This window comes from Penaeus vannamei, chromosome 13 (genome assembly GCF_042767895.1).
Source record: "Penaeus vannamei isolate JL-2024 chromosome 13, ASM4276789v1, whole genome shotgun sequence".
NCBI lineage: Eukaryota > Metazoa > Arthropoda > Malacostraca > Decapoda > Penaeidae > Penaeus > Penaeus vannamei.
This window is the reverse complement of record NC_091561.1, coordinates 4,222,427-4,229,926: the sequence shown is the minus strand read 5'-3', so window position 1 is coordinate 4,229,926 and position 7,500 is coordinate 4,222,427. Positions and strand designations below refer to the sequence as shown.

General features: G+C 34.6%; 1 non-coding gene across 1 annotated transcript; it reads left to right on the top strand.

The window, feature by feature from the left end:
• The first annotated feature begins 6,902 nt into the window (after nt 1–6,902).
• On the top strand, nt 6,903–6,975 carry TRNAR-UCU (transfer RNA arginine (anticodon UCU)). The gene has a single exon. It is a non-coding gene; the product is annotated as a tRNA-Arg (tRNA).
• The last annotated feature ends 525 nt before the right edge of the window (nt 6,976–7,500 follow it).

Below are 7,500 nucleotides of genomic sequence, written 5' to 3'. Positions count from 1 at the left end.
GGGGGGGTTGAAGGAAGTGGATGAGGGAAAGACAGGCTAAGGGGGGTGAAGGGGGAGGGTTGATGGGGGGGGGAGAAGTTGGAGGGCGGGGGAGAGGGACTAACGAAGGGAGAAGGGGGGGAGGGAGGACGGACCAAGGAGGAGGGGCAAGAAAGGAAGGTCGAGCGATGGGGGAGCTCAAAGGGGGAGGGCAGGGGGGGCGGGGGGTTGGCTATGGTAGATCGCGGGAGGTTTGTTGATGCAATGTATTATGTCATGGTGATGAAGGAAACAGGAAATGCTAAAGACGGTGATGATAAGATATTTTGTTTATAAACTGCGCATTTATGTGGTTTCTATATATTTATCTATCTATCTATCTATATAGACAGATGTACACACACACACACACACGTATATATATACATACATACAAACATATATATGTATAGGTGGATATACATATACATATCTATGAACACACACAAAAACATACTTTCAAATGCCTTCGTATGACTGACATCTACCCCCCCCCCCAACCAGGCAGGCACCCGTCTTTCTTAGAAATCTAATATACTCCCCGTTGAAGCAAGGGATGGGGGGGGGGGGCGGTGCGCTGTCTACTTTGAAAGCCACAACTTTAATACTAAAATTTTAAAACTTCGAAGTATAGTAAAGAATTGACTGCTATTTTTTCAACATAGCATTACCCTCTATATACTACTCATAGGCCTACTTAGAAAGAAATACTGAACGCATGATTGTAGTGTGAAATTTTTAGTAGATAAATAAATAAATAAATAAAAGAATAAAAAGGGAAAAGAAAACATAACTAAATCTAAAACTAAAATAAATAAATAGATAAAAGAATAAAAAGGGAAAAGAAAACATAACTAAATCTAAAACTAAAATAAATAAATAACTAAACAAAAGAATAAAAAGGAAAAAGAAAACATAACTAAATCAAAATTGAACATCACCGCGTGGATGTAATTTCTTTTTGTTGCAGTGCAGAGTACGTTGATGAAAAAGAAAATCGTTCCCCACTCTTATCCGGTCACCGTATCCTGTGCTACGTTCTCTGATGTAGCGAAACGTTCGTAGGCGAAGAAAAGTGTGACAGTGACAAAATAGACAAAATAATGGAAAAAGTGCCTGAATAAGATTAGTCTGTCTATCTATAATGTTTTCCTCGTGAAGAAATCAGGTGCGCTCACAGACACACATACACGCACACACGTACACATATATTTAGCGTATTTCTTACAACAAAAAATGGCGGGGGAGGTGTTTAAAAAAAAAAAAAAAAAAAAAAACGTAGAAAAGACGAGAGTAAACAATACCAGAAGGTGGAGTAAGCTGCCTCGAGCATCCACACAGCTGTTTACGTTCGCCAGCTGATCGACCGGCGATCGTCCATTAATAATTTTCGATATCTATGGCTGCAATAATACATCGATGTACGGATATAAAGCAAATCCATTAACAAACCCATAAACTTCACTCTAGGAACGAAATGTGTCGAAATGTGAGAAATGAATGGACAGAGAGAGTGAGAGAGAGAAAGAGAGAGAAAGAGAGAAAGAGAGAGAGAGAGAGAGAGAGAGAGAGAGAGAGAGAGAGAGAGAGAGAGAGAGAGAGAGAGAGAGAGAGAGAGAGAGAGAGAGACAGACAGAGACAGAGACAGAGACAGAGACAGAGTCAGAGACAGAGACAGAGACAGACAGACAGAGACAGAGACAGAGACAGAGACAGTGACAGTGACAGTGACAGTGACAGTGACAGTGACAGTGACAGTGACAGAGACAGAGACAGAGACAGAGACAGAGACAGAGACAGAGACAGAGACAGAGACAGAGACAGAGACAGAGACAGAGACAAAGACAGAGACAGAGACAGAGACAGAGACAGAGACAGAGACAGAGACAGAGACAGAGACAGAGACAGAGACAGAGACAGAGACAGAGACAGAGACAGAGACAGAGACAAAGACAGAGACAGAGACAGAGACAGAGACAGAGACAGACAGACAGACAGACAGACAGAGCAGTTATAAATTGGATATTTACATCACTGCCTTCTTCGGGAAAGCAATGAAGTGTATTATAAAGATTATGCCAAAGTTAGTTATCAAATGAATTGATCTAGACCTGCCGGTAGCATTGAAAATAATTCAGAACTTTTCCGCGTTTAACCGAGCATGTGCTGTATTAGCCTCGTCAACTAAGTGGCAATGCCTTGTTCAAACATTACTGTTTAACGTGGGAACAAGTGATGTTAGCCTATTCAGGGGTAAATATGATCATTTGTCGTTGACTTATTGAATCTAATCTGCTTTAAGAGGATGGGAGTATAGGCACACTGGCTTCCCCTACTTCAGGAAAGAGAAAAAAAGTGAAGAAAAAGGTGTCTGTGTCCTTGTATATATGCCTTGCACTTGCCTGAATGAGATGTAGTGATTTTTACGAATATTTCCAATGGTGTTTGAATCTACGGATGGAGAAAACCCGTGAGCGAGGAAATAATTATCAGTGAACAGCCCAACTACATGATTGGCCAATTCACACAGATAAATGTGGCAATTCTTCAAAATCTTAAGAAACCGAAAGTTCACTCGGGCCTCTTCCACCGCAGTGCAATAACCATCCCGAACTAATGTGAAACGTAAATAACAGGCTGCTTCCTATCCATTTTTCCCGTGCAATGAGATGTTGCAATATTCATATTTGATGACGCAATACACTTATCGTTCGAACGGCAATGACAAAATTTAAAGTCACGGAAAATCCGATTTATAAGGAAAAAAATAAATCTGATACAAAATGATTCAGCAGTTTGAATCAAATCGATCTAATCTAAGCATACGGATGATGTAAGTATGGATATACTTCCCGGCCAGATATAATCATCTCATGTTATACTCCTTTCAAACGAGGTATGTATATATGTATGTATGTAGGCCTACTGAAATAAATACACATTCATTTATCTACATATAAATTAAAACGTAAGAGACACCATAAATAGACTTAATACACTATTAGAGTTATTTTTCATAAAATCTTGTGCATCTATTTGCATCTATACACATACATAACATAGCGTATATAATACATTACATGGAAACTACGCTTATGAACCACCCTTTCGTGTTTACAATTTTCAAAAAGCTTCGTCGAGTAAGTTTCCTATACATATATCATTAATAAGTTATAATAAAACTATAATATATACTCTTCTTTACATTCTATTTACCTTCCTTCCCGTTTTTAGAAGTCCAAAGCCTTTAGCGGAGATCACAAAAGAGCAGAGAAACTGTCGAATTTACACCAATGAATTTGAAAAGAGAACGACCGTTAAAAGCGAGAGAGCGTTTGTTGATAAAAAAAATGTTTAAATTCAAAAAAAGAAATCTTTAAATATGTTAATTTTGATACGGATGTATTCTATTTATCTCTACTTATTTTGAGTTTGTTTACTATTCGCATGATTGTAGGTCTGGACTTATATTTATGCATTTTATTTATTTTCATCATCGCCATGAGCACTGTTATTATACTTGTTCTACTCCTGTTTATCATTATCGTTAACCTAGTTATTCTTAGTATTGCTTTTACTATTGTTATTTTTATGATATTGCTAATAGTATTACTCACTAATACTGTCATCATTATTAGTACTGTTACTATTATCGTTATTATCATTCTTGTTATTGTTATTAGCAACCTTATTAGTAGTACTATCAGTTATTATTCATGCTACATAGTTATCATTATCAATATTACACCATCATCATTGTTATTGTTATTTTTATGATTATTATCTTTATTAAGATTATGACAGATATCATTATTATTATTATTATTATTATTATTATTATTATTATTATTATTATTATCATCATTATTATTACTATTATTATCATCATTATCATCATGATTATTACCATTTGTATCATTATCATCAATATTATTATCACCATTATTATTATTATTATTATCATTATTATAAAGAATTATCATTATTATTATTATTATCATCATCATCATATCTATTATCATTATTATTATTATTATTATCATCATCATTATATCTAGTAGTAGTAGTAGTAGTAGTAGTAGTAGTAGTAGTAGTATCATTATTATTATTATTACTATTATCGTTATCATCATTACTGTCACTAGTAGTAATAGTAGTAGTAGTATTGGTAGTAGGGATAATAGCGGAAGTAGTTGTGTTATAATTGTCATTGCTAGTAAGAATATCCTTATTACTATTACTAGTCATTATCGTCAATACCATTGGATAATATCAAAATTTATTGTTATCCTGACAGTAGTGATCATCGATACTGTAACATGAATAATCATTACTGTTAATTTTATAATTGCCGCTGTTATTATCAGTCATACCAACATTGTTATTGATATCGTTATTATTGTTTGTTTTGTTGTTGTTCGTGTCGATGTCGGTACTATAATTATTGTTAATACTTTTATCATTATTGTTGTTATTATTATTATAATCATCATAATTATTATTATTACTACTATCATTATTATGGTCGTTATCGTCATTATGATTAACCTTACCATCATTATCATATTTTTCATCATTATTATTATCATCATATTGATATTATCACTATCAGCATCACCGATGTTATTATTATGATTATAATGATAATATCCATTATTGTTTTGTTGTTGTTATTATTATTATACTGTTATCATTAGTATTAGTCGAAGTTTTAGTATTATTTTCATCATTATCATTACCATTATTATTATCATTATGATAGTCGCCATAATTACCAACATTATCATTACGATTATTATTATCATTGTTATGGTGATGATGATTATCATCGTGATTTAATAGATGTAATTTTTGTAATTGTCATTATCCTTATTATCATTATTGTTGTAGTTGTTGCTTCTGCTGTTATTATCATTAGCATTGCCATTATCATTCTCCTTATCATCGTTATTATTATCACTGTTATTGTTATTATTATCATTGCTTGTTTTAGTATTAATATGCATTAACATCATTACAACTATTGCTGCTGCGACTAATTAGCATTATTACTATCATCATTTTCATCATGATTACTATAATGGTTATTCTAACAATACTGCTATAAAACTTTTGCCATAATATTACAGTATATGTTTTTGATACGTTTTGTAATATATGTATTTGGCAAGAGTTGGAAGATGGGATAGTGTAGCAATGCTGTGTAGTCGTAGTTGGAGATAGAATAAGCTTATTAAGATGTTGCAGCATATAAGAGAGCAGTTTATGGTGAATTGCATAGCACGTGGATGATGTACTATCTTGTTACAATGAACTTACTGACAATTTCTTATATAAAGTATGGATGATGAACTATATAGGGTATAATAAATAATTATTTATATTGACAATATCCCATTTATCAGTGCAATCAGGATGTAAGGTTAGCCTACAGTGTTTCCGAGGTGCAAGGGGAATGATATGCTTCTGTCTTACCTGTGGGAATCAGCGACCAGTTACGTATATAGCAAAAGAAAAAAATAAATAAATAAATAAAAATAATAATAATAAATAAAATAAATTCATACCTTCGAGAGTGTTTCAACAGTAATGGGTATGAACAGTAAGTAGCTTAAAGACGGAAAGACTTTCTGCATGCTTTTTATATCGTTGCATTTTGTGAACGAGAAAAGACATAGATTTGCCTTATGTTTTAGAAAGGGCAAGAAATGATTATAGGGGCCGAGATTCGAAATAAAACCGTTATTTCTGACAAATTACGTTATCCATTGGGAAAGGCTAGATCAGTAGCAACTCGAGGAAGTGTCATGGCGTCTGTTTTGGTGATTGTTTAATGAAAATATAACCATTAAAACCCATTATTTTCCATCCTTTTTGAAAACTGAAAAGACCAAAATGATCGACCATATTCACAAAGCACCCGTAACTTCTGTGACGTCATCAAAATAAACCCCGTGTTTTGTTTTTTTTCCCAAAAAATTTTAACCAGACGCCATGACACCTCAAGTTGCTACTGACTTAGCCTTCCCCGTTATCCATTTCGAGAATTGGCGATCACACTTAACTACCTAGTTACGTCAAATTGGAAATCAGGTGAACAAGGCAGTCGACTTACTTGCTGCTGCCAAGTGTCTGTCATTTGTGTTAGTCTGCGAAAGAGAAAGAATAAGTAAAATAATTCTTGTCATGTGAATTGCAGCAAGGCCAGTCTTGTGAAATTCATCTTCTTGAAACATGAGATAGCTCTTGCACAGATTGAGCCCTTGCTGTATTGTGAATAACAGGGTTTTCGACCTGCGTGACATCCCACATAACTGCTACACACTGCTTGTTGCTTGGTCATGCACTTGTTACAGAGATACTGCCAGGGAAAAAAGATGTTTTATAAACTTGTATTTCTCCTAATTTTAACGAGGATAAGCCATGAGTCAGTATCTCTTTATGAGTTGAAACAAACTACAGTCATCTTAAGTGACAGAGTGTTCATATGTCACAAAGAAATCAGTCTACTTTTAAAGGAGTTCATCTTCCTGGCATTAAAAATGAATAAATAAATAAATAAAACAAAATAAATCACCATGAGTGTAGGACATCGGACTTCTTAGTAGTCTCGTAGGCCTATACCTAGGAAAACATATAGAGGAATAAGAATGCAAATCTCGTTTGTCGCTTTTTTTTTAATAAAATTTTCGATCTCGTCACAAAGCGTGGATATCCGTACGCACGTATATATATACTCATGGATGTCTACATAACCACAGTCTTCCTAATCATTAAGATCATTAGCTGATTACCACAGACACAAGAAATGAAAAAAAATCACATTATATTCACAATTAACAAATCACAAATCAAAAAACTCAAAAACAAGGTCTTAAAACACAGCCCTCATGGCGCAGTGGAAAGCGCGCTGGACTTCTAATCCAGAGGTCGTGGGTTCGACTCCCACTGAGGGTGTCACCGATTGCTGTTTTCCTGTGAGAATTGAACAAGGATACGTCAGACACCCTCGCCATCCGCCGCTGTTCGTTTCAAGAGCCGAACTATCCATAAGAAGGATATTTGTCTGGAAATTAGGGTGTTTTCCCCCTTCAGTGATGTTGTTTAGCCAGAAAGGAAATAAATGTATGTTATATGTAACAGTGTGTATCATCTGTCTGGATTCCAGGGTCCGGATTCACTAACATACGATCGTAAGGCATTTACCAGCGGTCATTTGCCATTACGTTTACCAGTGATGGCAAAGTAAGATTCATGAAGAAATGGTAATTTGGATCAGCTGAGTTACAATCGTAAATCGACTCATTCTAATGGTAGGTAACAAGGGCTCTAATAAGATTAAGTTTTTGTTAAAATGCCGACAGACAGATATTGCTATATTCGTTTAGCGTTGGTATTGTCGGTTTGTATATCAGCGGGGTAGTTTTTTCTATAGCATTGTAATAATTATGTCAGAGAAAAATTCTTTAAGAGTTCACTTAT